The sequence below is a fragment of the Diabrotica virgifera genome, chromosome 9 (assembly GCF_917563875.1).
Source record: "Diabrotica virgifera virgifera chromosome 9, PGI_DIABVI_V3a".
Taxonomy (NCBI): domain Eukaryota; kingdom Metazoa; phylum Arthropoda; class Insecta; order Coleoptera; family Chrysomelidae; genus Diabrotica; species Diabrotica virgifera.
The window spans coordinates 22358842-22376629 of NC_065451.1; the positions used below are offsets into that span (position 1 = coordinate 22358842).

The following is a 17788-nucleotide window of genomic DNA, read 5'->3' on the forward strand; positions in this document are numbered from 1 at the left end:
AGTTATTTAAAAAAACACAATAACATTTTTTGGAAAAATTTTTAAGAGGTAAATTTTGAAAAATTTTTGGAGCATAAATTTTAATGCAATCTACTTGTTCGGGGTCTCAGTTAATAGATATTTCTAATTACTTTGACAAATGTTAAATAAGTTTATGTTATAAAATGAATCATTTTCCCGTTATCTAAGCTTGAATACTTAGATTTGAATACTCGCTAAAAAAAATATACATTCAATTACCTATAACTCACTTTTAGTTAACACTAGAAGGTTTTTCTAGTAAGCGGTTTATTTCTTTTAATAACTTTATATAACAAATTTTGCTTAGAATTTGTCCCTCTATCGAAGTATGGGGATATTTTAAGAAACTAATTTTCACCCCCCGAGAAGGGGTGGCATCCAGCCCCAGGGTTAAAGCGCAAGTTGGCACTATGTCACCTTTGTTCCTTGAGACATCCTCCACCCACTCACCAATTTTCATGTAAATCTATGGAGGTTCAACGAAATCGGAGGTAATAGCTCATATCCATGTTCAGTGATTCCACAATTAATATAATTAATTATTTATATGGGAAATAAGCCACAATTAAAATGAAAAAAATAATTTTATTAACGTTTCGACGCCCAAATCGGGTGCCGTTGTCAAAATACAAAATACTACTAATGGAAACAAAAATGTTGTTGCTTAGTAAAAAAAAATTCTTCTAATAATTTATTTAATTTGACTCATTTATATCGGGAATTCAGATACATATGATATATTTTAAGTAGAAGACTTTAAAATGATATTTCCAATATTTATGAGTTGCGTTCCTGGGACGACTTTACTGAAAGATAGTTCATTCGATTACATGAAATCAACCCCAACTCAAGAATATCCGTCACAAAAAAATCATAGCATGTGATCTGTCTTTAAAAAGACAACCACATGCAACGGTGACATTAAAATTCTAGTGTTAGAGATCTCATAGTAAATCACGAGGGAAAACCAGGAAAAACCTCGTGATACTATCCCGACATCGTAAGTATTTGGTCTTACATTTAAATTACTCTCAAAATTAATACCAAATTCTGACTTTACTATAATTTTGTTTAAATTATAAATAATATCAATAATATATGGATATATAAGTAATACTAAAATATAAAATATGTACTAACTCGACTATTGACTTATTAATTGTGGTATTTTATTTCTATTGACTTCCTCTTTCAGTATGGGTATCCACATCTTATATAAATTTTAATTATTTAAATTTTATAAACAAAATTTTGGTCTAGCAATGGGCTCCCCTTTATCTCCATTATTGGTTAATATATTTATGAAGGATTTCGAAACTAATATCATTTCTAAACAAAATTTAAAGCCCACTGTATGGTGGAGATATGTAGATGATGTGTTTTCAATATGGCCTCATAGATCAGACTTGTTGGATACATTCCTGAATATTATAAACGATCAAGAAGAGACAATAAAATTTACAATGGAAAAGGAATATAATAACACCCTGCCTTTCCTCGATGTTTTAGTCTCAAAGAAGGATACTGGATATGAGACTCAAGTGTATAGAAAACCAACACATACCAACAGATATCTCAATTACAAATCAAATCACAACATCAGCGTTAAAAAGGGAATCATAAAATCCTTATATGATAGAGCCAAAATTACTTGTTCTAACGAAAATTCATTTTTAGAAGAAAAACAATTCTTAACATCTGTTTTATTAAAAAATGATTATCCTTTATCGTTTATAAATAAGGAATTGTCAAGATTGGATCGAATGGAAGAGAACAACATAGAACGGGATCCTACAACATTCACAAGAAATAATACGAGGAAAATATCAATACCATACATAAAAGGACTATCCGAGAAACTTAAAACAATAGGAAATAAATTCAACATTTCAACAACATTCAAAACAAACAACACATTGAGATCTATTCTATCTAAGACTAAACCTAACAATGAACAAGAAAGGACAAAGAATTGTATTTATAAAATACCTTGTGAATGCGAACAGTTTTATATAGGTGAAACATCAAGACCATTAAACGTTAGAATAAGTGAACATCAATCTTATATTAAAAATAGAGAGTTTGATAGATCTCAAATATGTCAACACGCATGAGATAATGAACATAGAGTTCAGTGGAGAGATTCAAGTATAGTCCTAAAAGAAACAGATAATAAAAAGAGAAAAATCAAAGAAGCGGCTCTAATTATGCTAAACGAAACCAATTGTGTCGCAAATTCCTCGGCGGAATGCAGTAGGATGTGGATACCAATACTGAAAGAGGAAGTCAATAGAAAGAAAATACCACAATTAATAAGTCAATAGTCGAGTTAGTACATATTTTATATTTTAGTATTACTTATATATCCATATATTATTGATATTATTTATAATTTAAACAAAATTATAGTAAAGTCAGAATTTGGTATTAATTTTGAGAGTAATTTAAATGTAAGACCAAATACTTACGATGTCGGGATAGTATCACGAGGTTTTTCCTGGTTTTCCCTCGTGATTTACTATGAGATCTCTAACACTAGAATTTTAATGTCACCGTTGCATGTGGTTGTCTTTTTAAAGACAGATCACATGCTATGATTTTTTTTGTGACGGATATTCTTGAGTTGGGGTTGATTTCATGTAATCGAATGAACTATCTTTCAGTAAAGTCGTCCCAGGAACGCAACTCATAAATATTGGCAATATCATTTTAAAGTCTTCTACTTTAAAATGTATCATATGTATCTGAATTGCCGATATAAATGAGTCAAATTAAATAAATTATTAGAAGAATTTTTTTTACTAAGCAACAACATTTTTGTTTCCATTATAGTTCAGAGAAATAAGGAAAAAAAATATCGTGTTAGTGACACATCCCCCTCCAGGCTGAAACCAAATTTTTCGAGTAATATGGTCATCTATGTTAATAACCTTTATGTTTCCTGCAGCCGATTTTGATGATATACATAGTTATAAACAAATGAAGATCAAAAAACGGTAAATTTTCGCTTTTTTCGTCTCTTACTAAAAAATTGGGCATTTTAAACAAATTTGAGAGTAATAAACTCATAAACCGTATAAAAAATTTCAATATGGCGTTCGCTGAATATGTCTATCCTTATTGGTTACTTAGAAAATTGCCAAATAAATCATAAATTTTGAGTTTTTATAAATATTCATAACTTATGTAAAAATTAACTTAGAACCTTCTTATTACATGGAATGCTGAGACTTATGGTGCTTAAATTACACCCTAAATTCCAAAGCAATTGGTCAAATAGTTTAAAAGTTATTTAATTTGTTTATCCAAAATTAATTTTTTTTGCAACACTGTAAGTCAGAAAATGATATAGTTACAGTAATATTTTGGATATTTTATGAAAGAAGAAAATTTACAGTATTAATTTAATTTAAAAAAAATGACAAAAAATAATTATAGATATTGCAAAATAATTTTGCAAAAACATGTGAATTAAAAAAATGGGGGGGCTAACTTTGTCCCTAACTGTCCTAGAACAGTTGTTTTTCTTTCTAAATGTGTATAAAAATTCAGTCTTTCTAAATATGAAAAAATAATTTTTCTACGGGTAACAGTTAAAAAGTTATTCTAATTGTTTATAAGTAAGCAAAAAATGGACATGTTTTTGCAAAATAATTTTACACTGTTTAAAATTATTTTTTGTCATTTATTTTTAATTAAGGTAATAGTATAAATGTTCTTCTTTCATAAACTGTCCGAAGTATTATTGTATCCTCATAATTTTCTGACTTATAGTGTTGCAAAAAAAATGAATTTGGGAAAAATAAATTAAATAACTTTTAAACTATTTGACCAATTGCTTTGAAATTTAAAATATAATTTAAGTGCAAGAAGTCTCGGCATTCCGCATAATAAGAAGATTCTAAGTTAATTTTTACCTAAGTTACGAATATTTATAAAAACTCAATATTTATGATTTATTTTGATATTTTCTAAGCAACCAATAAGGTTGGACATATTCAGCGAATGCCATATTGAAGTTTTTTATACGATTTATGAGTTTCTTACTCTCAAATTTGTTTAAAGTGCTTAACTTTTTGGTAATAGACGAAAAAAGCGATAATTTACCGTTTTTCGATCTTCATTTGTTTATAACTATGTATATCATCAAAATCGGCTGCAGGAAACACATAGGTTAATAATATAGATATCCATACTACTCAAAAAATTTGGTTTCGGCCTGGAGGGGGATGTGTCACGAGAAAAACCTTATTTCTCTGGACTATTAGTAGTATTTTGTATTTTGACAACGGCACCCGATTTGGGCGTCGAAACGTTAATAAAATTATTTTTTTCATTTTAATTGTGGCTTATTTCCCATATAAATAATTAATCATAAAAATGCCACAAGGAAATAGCTTCAGAACAACACAATTAATATCATCTCATATTAGGTAGTTTTGGTAGGAGTTAAATGACACTTACTATCTGATCTAGTTATGTCACAATAATAGTCGAGGAAATGAAGCATTTTGGCTAGCAATTTTTTCGTCCAGCATGGATTTACATACTTGAAATTTTCAAAGAAGGTAGGGAATAGTCCAAGGATCATTTTCTATATCATACCGCTGTACGCTAAAACCTTGGGGGTGGTTACCACCCCATCTCGGGGGTGAGAATTTTTTATTACATTTTAACCATGTAAATCGATGTAAAAAGTAATTCTAAGAAAAAAATGTTTTTTAAATTTTCTTCGTAAAACTAATATTTTTTGATTTATTCGCGCTTGAAAATAACAGTTTTTCGATGAAAAAATCGACTATTTTAGAGGGTTTTTTGAGAATACCTTGAAAACTATGCATTTAATCAAAAAAACTGTAGACATCAAAATTGTATCTTTTAGTAACAAAAATCAAATTATTTTTCTGTAATATCTTTAAGACTAATACAAAGTGAGATACACATTTTAAAAGTTAGCTTTTTTCGTCAAATGCATAATTTGAAATATTCAAAGTAAAATAACGGAAAAACTTTGCATTTTTCGAGGAAAACTTAAATAATCTTTTTTTAAGAGTACAGTTATCCCTTTTAAAAAATAATAACAGAAAGCTCCCAGACTGAAAATTAAGCGACTTATGATCAAAAAGAGGTCGGTACCTGCTTTTTTCTATGAAAAAATAAGTGAAAACAACCCCCTAACTACACTCCTAATTAAAAATTGGTATTCACCTTTCTGTAATCCTTTTATATTGGTATTATAAATACACGCAAGCAGCTTAACCAATTCAAAAGGCGTAATTTTAGAAAAATTGGAGTTTAAAGAAAAACTAATTTTTTGGAATTTCCCATTTTTCACCATTTACTTCAAAATATCTCTGAAAATACTGGAGATTCGATAAAAATGATAGACTACTAAATTGTAGCTTTTTCAATAATTAAAATTCCCTTTTGCATAGATTTACATTACAGTGAACAGTTAGCGAGATATAGCTGTTTAAGACTTCTATTTACGAGCAAACACCCCCTTATTCAAGACATTTCAACCCACCCTAATTAAAAACTAAGGGATCTTACGGAATTTAGTTTACATAGTCTTATAACTCTTCAAAAATCCTACAAAGTCGTTTTTGAAAAAATATTTATCGCCAAAAATGGAGGAGCTATGTTTATAAAACGATTTTTTTTTTCGAAAAATTCTTATAGTCCGCTTATGGAATTTTCAATGTATGTATAATACCACAGAACCGGTTCGTATACTGAAAGATGACTAAATATCTACTTGTATTTGTATTTGTACATATTTGTAAATTCGTATTTTTGTGTAAATGAATGTTTTTGTAATTCTTTAATTATCCTTTTTTTTCTGTATTGATCTATTAAAACATCTACTTATAAAAACTGTAATGTTATTAAGGGTGGTTTTTAAGGGTTGAAATATTATGATATTATATTCTAAAGTCTAAGACAATCATTATTTAAATAATCAAAACCAAATTTTACCCATATTAAGTTTACAATGTTTTTGTATAATTTTTGACAATAAGGAGTAATTTACACCCCTAAAAATAATCAACGCCCTTAACCCATTAATGCCCAGAACTATTTATGCTTATTTTTTTTTTAATTTTTGAAAAATTTATGTTCTAAAAGTCACAAAATTAACAAAAATATATGTTTAAAAAATGAAAAACTTCTTCTTTCTTGACAATTGGCTGTTGCGAAAACGCAACACTGGGCAGTTAGGATGTAAATTTTTTTTTAAATAATACGTTGTTTGGAATATTTTATTAAATGAGATAAAAGCGTTTTAAATAAACTGACATGAAAATAATATAAAAAATTATTGCGTATTGCTATGAAATTTAATAAAACATTTTTCATGTAATGCAATCTTACATTTAATACATTTTTTATTGGTTGTTGAGTGACAAAAGACGCATCGGGTTCGTTTTTCTAGGGTAGAAATAAGATGGCCGATGTTGTCGAATCGAACATCTTGTGTAATGTTGTTTATGGAAGATTGAGTTGGACCAGGTCTTCTTGGAGGAGTTCCGAACATCGTCAACAAGGTTTTGGCTATATTTCGACGAAACTGCAGCAAATCCATTTCGGGTTGTTCAGGGATAATTTGTCTCATTCTATGGTAAATTAACCAAGCATTTTGTATGGAGACATCAAGACCCCAGATAAATAAAGGCCAATACCATTTCTTGGATCTTATATTTGTTCTGTAATAGGCAACATTTTGATCCATCCCATCAGTTCCTCCCATATTTTCGTTATAAGCCCGAATAAGATGTGGTTGTGTTACTTTGATTTTTTTGCTTTGGGCAAAGGACTATCTGTTCGCTTGATAAACTGGCGTCGTTTTATGGTAATTCGATGCCAAAGTAACTATGCTGTTGTCATTCCACCTACATAAAAGCACCTTATTTTTCTCGTCGTACCAATTTTCGTAAATTCCACGTATAGATTTTTTGAACGTTTCACTGAATGGACACGTTTCTGTTCTATTTGATCGTATGGTTCCTACGTAACCTATTCCGTTCGATGTTAAAAAATCAATTAGTTTCATAGAGGTAAAATAATTATCAGCATATAAGCAATGAGGCATAACCCTATCGCATTGTATTTTAGGAATAAGTTGAGCAAACTGCAATATTATTCCACTTCCAAGGCCAAATTATTTTTTGTATTCATTGGGTTTTCCCTTGGCTCCTTGATAAATATTGAAATCTATGAGGTAACCAGATTTCTGATTCCAACACCACGATTTATATCCAAAGCGTATGGGCTTGCCTTTTATGTGTTGTTTCATACCATGACGCCCATAGTATGGTATCATGGCCTCGTCCACGCTAGATTCGGTTTCTCATACAGTGTATTCAGTAAATGATTTGCGGAGGCTTTCAAGATACGGAGAAATTTTGTATGTTTTGTCTGAACGATCTATGTTTAAGTTATCGTTAAAATGGAGGAATCTTATAATGGTTTCAAATCGGTTACGACGCATATTACTTGAAATCAGTATATTTTTAACGTCATCAGATTCTTCCCAGTACATGCGTCTTCTTGGATTCGTGCTGTACCCACTAACTAGTAAAATCCCTATAAAGGCTTTTAACTCGTCTACTCCAAATTCTAAAGTAGTACCTTTTTGAAGAGCATAACGAACTGTCTCCTTTACAATATTTGTTAAAAGCTCTTCATTGAAAAAAAAAATCAAAGATCTGTAAAGGAGTGAGTGGTCGTGAATAAAATGAAGGAGCGTATGTGTTCCATTCTGGAATTTTCATCTGGTAAATCTCCCTGAATCCATTTCCGTGGTAGGAGACTTACACTTTTTGCACGAATAGATGCCACTTGAATGTCTTGATTTTCTTCATTTTGCGTCTCTATTTCTGTTTCCATCTCAATCTCTTCCGTATCTTCTTCTTCCTGAACTTGCGTCACTCTTTGAAGATCGGCCTCTTTTTCATATAGATTTATATTTTCTTCATCGATCCTTCTTTCTTCTTCTTGATGAATTACCGCTTCTGATTCCGCATGCAACATATTTTTGTTTAGGTTATTGAATGTTCCTCCACAGTCTTCATCTCCACTGTCTTCATCAGTCAATTCAGTGGGGTCAGGAGGTGCTAGGAAAACATCTGCACTGGAAGCCAACTCCATAAGATTCGATTCTTCCAGCATGGACATAATTTTATGTGCTCTTGATTCGTATAAAATCTTTTTAGGACGACTATTATTACTAGTACGACCGAAACTGGTCGAGCCAAGTTGATTTGACATCTTATTTCCACCTTCTAGAACAAAAATGATTTTTTGTACTAATAATATGACTTGTGCCCAGTGTCGCGAAAACGCAACACTGATAATTGGGCAGTTGTACCAACTAACACATATAAAATAATAGCACTTACTTGATAGATATATCTTCTTCAATGATTTAACAATACGTTGCTATCAAAACCCAAATTTTTATCCAGTTAATTTATACACAAACGACTTACTACTAACTAAAAACACGTGTTTACAGAAGTCAAAGTTAACCTACCACTTTCAATACGCCATCTGTTAATAGAAACCTAAATTTTGCGACCAATTCCCACTAAAACATACATAGGAAACTGTTGTGAAATAAATCTGAACCTTGACCGCCCGAATAAGTCATGTCATTTTCCAAAAGATGACGCCATAGTGGGCTATGTCAACTGTTGCGAAAACGTAACGCTGGGCATGAATGGGTTAAGCATGATATATAATATGAAGTACAGGGTGAGATGATCCTAATCCCAAATTCTTATGTAAATTGATGCAAGCCGAAATTATTCTTTTAGGGTAAGTAAATTTTTTATATATAGCTCCAACAAGGGTGGTTTTAAGGGTTGAAATATTATGATAGTATATCTTAAAGAATAAAAGAATCATTAGGTAATTAATAAGAACCAAATGTTGACAATATTAAAGTTTCAAATGTTATTTTTTAATTTTTTACAATTAGGGGTAGTGTTCACCCTTAAAAAACGAAAAGCGTACAACGGCTCAATATAGAAAAAGGAACTAGAGGGTGTAATGAGCCTAAACCCAAATTTTTATACAAATCGATGCTGGACGAAAAAATTGCGAGGTTTTGCCATTTTTTCAGCTTCATTTCCTCGACTATAAGCAGTTCTAAAGGTAAAAATATGATGTCGGTTTTTAGAAAAAAAATATTATACCCAATTAGGTATATAAAATAGTCTGTAGATAATAATCTGTAGATTATTGACTGTGTATAAAAAACATAATTCTTATTATATCACTTTACTATTTTAATTACCTATCTTTAAAAATTTATTGTTATCACAAGTATTGAACCCACAAGTTAAAGGTCAAATAACAAGAAATATTTTTTATGTTGTTCTTCTAAGTCCTTTTGTCACGAATGCATTTGTTGAACTGGAGTTTCCCATCCTTAACTTTAGTAAAAAATCTGAATTATGACATGTTTAATTCAAGATAATTGTTATTGATTTTAATGGGGGTCTATTGTATTATTAAATGTAAGAGTAATATTATCTTGATAAAAATAAACAATTTTATTTTGATGAAAACAAATGGAGAGTGTAGAGGCTGAAACTATCCAGACAACTAGTGTAAATATCAAAACAAAAAAAGACGTAACGGTATATAGCAGCTGCACATTTTCCACCAAACCAAAATCTAGAAAAAGAAAACAACGACTTACCTTCCCATACACTATGTCAATATAGTCAAATTTAAAAGAAAGAACTTTTAGAACAGAACTTTTTAAAAGAAAAAAAATTTAAAATTAAACAGGAAGGCGAATATTTAGAACTATGTCCAATCAAAGCAGGAGTCCTAATTGGCAATGATATGGGGCCTATATTATATTTATTATACACTGTGTCCGTAAAGTATGGAACAAATTCTTTTTTAGCTAAACAGAGCATTTTAAGAAATAATCCTGAAACACGTCGATTTTTGATTTTAATTTACCGTATTTTAAAATAATATTCTAATATACAGGGTGAATTACTTTCGAGTAATGACGTCACCGTCATTTTTTTTAAATGGAACACCCCCATTTTGTCTCAATTTTCGGATTACTTTAGCTGAGCTGATTCCAAAAATGTATCACATGTTGATTCAAGTTGGTACAGGATGGCCAAAAATACAATAGTTTTGTGTGTGCTCATAATATTAAATTTTAATTAATTTTTGATATTAAATTAAAATATAAAATTAAACAATATCAAAAATTAATTAAAATCAAAAATTAATTAAAATATCAAAAATACAATAAGTGTTTTTGATAATATTGTTAATTTAACTAACGCGTTACTATATGAACACACACAAAGCTATTGTATTTTTGTCCACCCTGTACCAATTTGAATCAACATGTGATACATTTTTGGAATCAGCTCAGCTAGAGTAATCCGAAAATTGAGACAAATTGGGGGTGTTCCATTTAAAAAAAAAATGACGGTGACGTCATTACTCGAAAGTAATTCACCCTGTATATTAGAGTGTTATTTTAAAATACGGTAAATTAAAATCAAAAATCGACGTGTTTCAGGATTATTTCTTAAAATGCTCTGTTTAGCTAAAAAAGAATTTGTTCCATACTTTACGGACACAGTGTATACCTGTGACATCTCTGTTAGGGAAAATATTAAACTGACCAGATTTTCAGAAGACACTATAATACTAAAATAAGCACTTGTAATACTAAATAATGGCGCATAAAAATTAATGAAGGGAAATCTGTCCATATCGATTTTACTTACAAAAAAACTTTATAATCACCCAATTAGACTAAAAAATAAAATCGTCTCGTACAAGAAAACACTTACCTAGGGCTACATTTGGATAGCAAATTAAAGTGGCAAGAATTTATATAGAACAAATAAAACTGAAAAATTTAAGCTAAAATACAAGAAGCTATATAATAATATTGATATTATATTATTGAAGCTATATAATAACATTGTTTATTAAGTAGAAGCTCACAATTTACAATAAAAGACAAGGTATTACTTTACAAACACATGCTTAAGAAAATGTTGTATGTGGCTGTACTAGTGGGAATAATAGTCCAGAGAAATAAAGTTTTTGTCGGGATACTTGAGCAGCCAGGTTGCAAATGGGTTTTTTGGATACTATATACCTAACACATTATAAATACAAAAATGCCCGTCAAATTTCGGACGAGAAATTTGGCAAAAATAGCAATTCTTTCGTTTAAATCGCTACAGGTAAAAATAGGGTAATCAAATATCTTATCTATAATATTCTTCTTTTAGTAGATAATCCAAGGTTTAAAATGTCACTTGTTGAATTTTGTTCCGATCATTTGTTGCTTCAGAAATTTCAAAATTAAACTAAAATTTCGAAAATAAAAAATTGCTATAACTTTTGCAAAAATGACCTTAAGACTTTCAGTTTGCATGAAAAGTTGACTCAAACAGTCCACATAATCCACAAAAAATTTTAGGGCGATTCGTCAGTCAGTATAAATTTTATTCAATTTGTTTATCCCAAGAGCTTTTTTTGGCAATGTTAGTGTTCAGAAAATAGTAATGATACAGCAATTCTGTGAAAACCACGTTAAAGGAAAATAGTTATTGTTTCAAAGTGTTGAAAAAAATTATTAAAAAGTCGTTTTTATTCCTCCAAAAACATTTTACTAAAGTAGAGTCATTTTTGGCTTATAAACAATTTGAATAGCTTTGTTAATATTGACTGCAGAGTAAATCTACTTTGAAATTTCAAGAGCTGGTATTTCTACACCAAGGTTAAAAAAATGTTGGCCTAGGTTAATTAGGGTCAAAGTTAGCTCCTTTTATTATTTAATTCACAGTTACTTCTATATACCTAAAATTCTCCTGTAACAGTGTTAGTTACCATACTACTCCGAAACGGCATGACCGATTTTTATGAAATTTTACAAGTATATCCTATAGGACCAAGAAAAGGTTATAATCTATTTTTCATACCCATAAGTTATAAAGGGGGTTGCCCCATGACATTTTTTAAATTTTTTTAAAAAAATTTTCTACCTTAATTTTATATGATGTAGAATTAAAAAATACATAAAATCCTAAACTTTCACTCTTCTATCACTAACCCTATTTGTTAATAGTCATTTATATATTTACATCTATAAAATTCTCCTGTCACAGTGTTAGTTGCCATACTATACCGAGACCGCTTGACCGTTTTTTATGAATTTAAATATGGATATTCGAAAGGTCTTAGAATCGGTCGTAATCTATTTTTCATATCCCTGAGTGATAAGGGGGCTTCCCCCTAACATTTTGTAATGTTAGGTGGTGATATGTGTACATAACTTCCTCTATACTATTACAAGTACATACAAATTTAAAAAATTATGATCAAAATCCATCAAAAAGATCTGGACATATTAATCACAGCATATGTTTGAAGAATCAGTTTCATTTTTTGAGTCCACGGATTTTAATAATTCCCCTCCTACGACCACGAATCGATTTTGTTAGAACATCATTTTTAAAGCTTTATTAACCACTCTGTTGAGGTTAGAAGTTTACTCAAACTTTTACATATTAACTATATACCTTCAACTTCAAATGGCGCTAGTTAGGTTGCTTAATTATTATAAACAAAGTAGCCGTCAATTAAATAAAAAAGTGACCATAATTAACTTAGGCAAAAAGTTATTTTTCTCAAAATTTGTGTAAAAATACCAGCTTTCCAAATCAAATTGTAGTTTTAGCCTACATTCATTATTAAGAGGATCGGTACGTATTTTCGGCTGCAATGCTATTCAAATGGGGATTCATTTTTTTCAAATCCTGAGAAAACTAATAAGTATTTTTGAAAAATTTAAACGCAGAATGAAAGATTACGTTATTAGCGAGGGCCGAAAGTCCCTGAGAACTTCTATAATGTTTATTTTAATAAGTTACAGGGGTGAAAAAACTAAGAGAAAATTTAGTGTGATTTTTAATTTCAAATATCTCATTCAAAAGTAACTTTTTATTTATTCTAGGGGACTTTCGGCCCTCGGTAATAATTTAGTCTTTCATTCTGCGTTTAAATTTTTCAAAAATATTTATTGGTTTTTTCAGGATTTGAAAAAAATGAACACAATGCCGTGGTAATATTTTCCAAATCTGTCTTTGTCTTACAACGCACTCAACCGAATATAATATTGTCAGCATATATTGTCAGTCAGACACTGACAATCAGTGACAATTTTAAATATTTGACGTTGCATCGGGAATATTTTGAGAAATTGATTAAATTAGTGTATTTGATAAATAATTGATTTAAGACGTGAACTTAATAAAAAGTTATTTATTGTGTATTATTTGTGGAAGATCCAAGCAGAGAATACATCAGATATATCCTGTGATCCAAGTATTTTGTTGTTAGAGATGTTCAAAACTGTAAGCGTTCCAAAATAACAACATATTATTAAAAAATCACTTTAACACTTTTCCTCTTTTCTCGATTGATTATTAGTTTTTGTTGTACAAATAAATTATTACAATCACTGAAAACATAGTTAGTGAAAAAATTATCACATTTATTAATTGAATTAATAATTTGCAATTATAAAAATAACAGTTATCCAAGAACATTCAAAAGCCATCTCTTTAAATTAATTATGACATTTTCAAGTAGAATGACATTCTAGTAATGTTTACATATCCACACCAGTGTGAATTTTACTACACGTAATTTGCCGTGTAAAGACAGAACAAGTAGGGATACACGTAAAATATTTGCGAATTATGTACCCATAGCCTTAACAAATTTATTCAAATTGTTTATAAGCCAAAAATGACTGCTATTTTAACATGTTTCGGAAGTGATAAAAATGCCTTTTTAATGATTTTTTTTAAATACGCTGAAAATATGACTATCCTTCTTTCATGTGATTGTCACAGAATTGCTATGTCAATATTATTTTTGAACAATAACATTGCGAAAAAAAAGCTCTTTGTGATAATCAAATCGAATAAAATATAAACTAATTGAAAAATAGTCTTAAAAATTTTTGTGCATTATAAGGACTGTTTGACTCAACTTTTCATGCAACATGGAAGCCTTAAGGTCATTTTTAGAAAAGTTATTGCAAATTTTTTATTTTCGAAATTTTATTTTTATTTTGCAATATCCGAAGCAACAAATAATCGGACCAAAATTCAATAACTGCTGTTTTAAACCTTGGCTCATCTACTAAACGAAAAATACTATAAATAAGATATTTATTGACCCTATTTTTACTTGTAGAGGTTTAAAGGAAAAAACTGCCATTTTTGACGCTGTTTTGTTAATAACTAAAATTCTCGTCTGAATTGTGACGGGCATTTTTGTATTTATAATATATTAGGTACATATATAGTACACAAAAAACCCATTTGCAACCTGGCTGCTCAAGTGTCCCGAACATGGCATAATTTTTCCTTATTTCCCTGGTTTATAACTATGCTTTCCTTCAAACAGTTCAGAAACTAATACTGATAAATAGGGAGCGGATTTTATGCTAAATGCATATTGCATGCATATTTCGCATATTTGAGCACTTTACTAAATTTTGCATATTGGTAAAGAAACATGCATATTTTTTGCATATTTAAAAATATTTAAGTCAAAACAAAATAATTTTTTAATTCTACACAAAATATTTCCCCGCACTGGCTGTCGTATTCGAGAACTACCTGAAGAGAGACGGTTCATTCACTGCCTTTTCATTTTTTCTTAGAAAATACCCGATCTTTACACAAAGTACTTATAGTGCTTATAGAACGCCGTTATAAAATGATTGTAGGATGTTAAAATGATGAAGGATTGTTTACCGGGAAATCCGAATTTTATTAACTTTTATTATATTTAGTACAATTTGTATCCCAATTTATTAGGTACCTATAATTCTGGTGATTCTTTTAAATCCCCTATTGTTAAGAGAATTTACACATTTAACCATAGATTTACGATTTTCTAACGGAAATTGAAATATTCATGCTTTAGATCAGATCCCGTTAGTCCTGTCGCCAGGGGGGGTACAACGGCCTCCTGTACTCAGATGGACTTACCCAAGTTTTTTTTATGTATTTTGACCTGTAGAACACGAATTTTTTGGGTAACAGTTGATCCAAATGTCGATAAGATTGTTATAAACCAAGAAGTTGAGGAATCACATAACAGCGATTTCTCGCAAAACAAAACATTTTTTTGTATTTTTTGGGCCATTCTACCAAAAAATGTTCCTACAAATTTTTTCGTAGGATGCATAATTTTCGAGATAAACGCGGTTGAACTTTCAAAAAATCGAAAAATTGCAATTTTTGAACCCGAATAACTTTTGATTAAAAAATAAAATAGCAATTCTGCTTTCCGCATTTGAAAGTTTAAGTCAAATTATATCGGTTTTAATTATTTGTATTGCTAAAAATTTATTATTTTACTGTTAAAAAAAGCTATAAACAGCTAGTGCTTGAGTGATATTTTTAATGATTTCTCATTTAAAATCGAACGAGTAGGTATAAGAGGTAAAAGTGCAAGCGAGGCTATTTCTACGTAGCATGCATTAAAACGCATGTATTAGGCACGGGAAACACTATGTGTTTATAGCTTTTTTTAACAATCAAAAAATAAATTTTTAGCAATGCAAATATTCAAAACAGATATAATTTGACTCAAACTTTTAAATGCGGTAAGCAGAATTGCTATTTTATTTCTTATTCAAAGGTTATTCGGGTTCAAAAATTGCAATTTTTCGATTTTTTTAAAGTTTAACCGCGTTTATCTCGAAAACTATGCATCCTACGAAAAATCTTGTAGGAACATTTTTTGGTTAAAATGACCCAAAAATACAAAAAAATGTTTTGTTTTGCGAGAAATCGCTGTTATGTAATTCCTCAACTTCTTTGTTTATAACAATCTTATCGACATCCGGATCAACTGTTACCCAAAAAATTCGTGTTCTACGGGCCAAAATACATAAAAAAAACTTGGGTAAGTCCATCTGAATTAAGAAGGCCGTTGTACCCCCCCTGGCGACAGGACTACGTCTTTAAACGGCTTTAAAACTTTGGAGGACATATATGCGAAATTTTTAATGGAAATTTTGAAATTTATTTTGGTGCAGAATTTTCGTCTTTAACAAGGTATTTTAATGCGCCCCAGTTACTTCTGTTAATATTGAAAGGAGTTTTTCAAGTTATAAAAATATTTTATCTGATCAAAGAAAATGTTTCCTCGTGAAAAATTTGGAAAGACACATTGTAGTGAATTATAATCGAAGATATATATAGTGATATTGTTGTTTTATTTTAAATAGGTAACTATTGGTATCAGTTCTTGTAAAAAATGTGAATAAATTGCATTGTATAAAAAATAACGATTTTCTTTTAAAGATAATAAATAAGATTTCCGCCCCCCTGTAAAAGAACTCCTAGAATAGAATAGAACAGAAAATATGTGGTTTCTCGAAATGCGCATTTTTTTGAATTTTTGTGCATATCTTGCGCATATTTCGTAATTTTTTACTGCATATATATGCGCATATTTCAGCAAAATTGATCGCATATAAATCCGCTCCCTACTGAAAAACATAGTCAACGCTCCGTGGTACATCCACAAAAAAGACTGACCTACATCAGGAACTCCGTATAGTAACAAGTAAAGGAGATATAAAGAAGATTGTGAAAGGTCGCGAAAACTGACACCATAATCATATAAACAAGGAAGTATTTGAACTGTTGGATAATCACGACCCAGTTGGCAAGTTCAAGCATACCGAATCTTTCGAACTTGCGTGATAGTAATAAAAAATGTATAAATGTCAATTTAAATTCGGGTAGTTAACCTAGCCACAACAGCGAATTGTGCAACAATAGTTATAAGATTTAAATGTGAACCCGTTGGGAATATCTAAGATAGTAAAATAGCAGATTAAGTTAAATATAACATGTTGGTTAATAGGTGGTACATTGTTCTTTTAGTGAGATTTTTGAGCATTCTGAGCCATCCAATAATGCCTAATTACCCTTTGTAACACTTTAAATAGAGCAGCTACAGTAAACAACCAATTGAATCGGTCTTTATGGAAAGGGGTCATTTCCATTTTTTTTACATTTCCACTTTTTGTCGAATTTGTATTTAATACACATAGACACGTATATCCCATATGGAAACGGTTCGCAAATCGTTCAGTTTGAAAAGGGGTCATCTGCTATAGATATCCAATTCTCCAACATGATCTGTTCATTTTGAAAACGGGTCATCTCTTTTTAAAAAAATTGCGGTTTCTAGGTCTTCTATAATTTAAAAACAATTTTTAAAATATTTATCAGCTTGTATTTAGCAGTTAAATATGTGTAATAAACACTATTTAGATTATAATAACTATTTCTTCTTTTAATACCTGTTCATTTTAAAAAAAGGTCATCTCTTTTTAAAAAAAAATTGAGGTTTTTAGATCTTTTAAAATTTTAAAAAACCATTTTTAAAATATTTATCAGCTTGTATAGTAAATATTAAAAACAAAAAAAACAAAAATGGGTATTTTCCTAATAGTATTAAAGACAAAAATTTTTTACCTCTCCTCTAAAATTTAAAAAAGTGGAGATAACCCCTTTTCAAAATGACATTTAATTACAAACGACAAAAATTTGTTCATGAAAAAAGTGTAAAAATAAAACAACCTAAAAATACAATTTATACAAAATATCTCTATTAGTCCTGTCGCCAGGGGGGGTACAACGGCCTTCTTAATTCAGATGGACTT

General features: G+C 29.8%; 1 protein-coding gene across 1 annotated transcript in view; it reads right to left on the bottom strand.

Annotated features, from left to right (window-relative positions):
• Positions 1-17788, bottom strand: part of LOC126891698 (nitric oxide synthase, salivary gland) — a 1179385-nt gene that overhangs the window by 879357 nt on the left and 282240 nt on the right. The window lies entirely within an intron of this gene.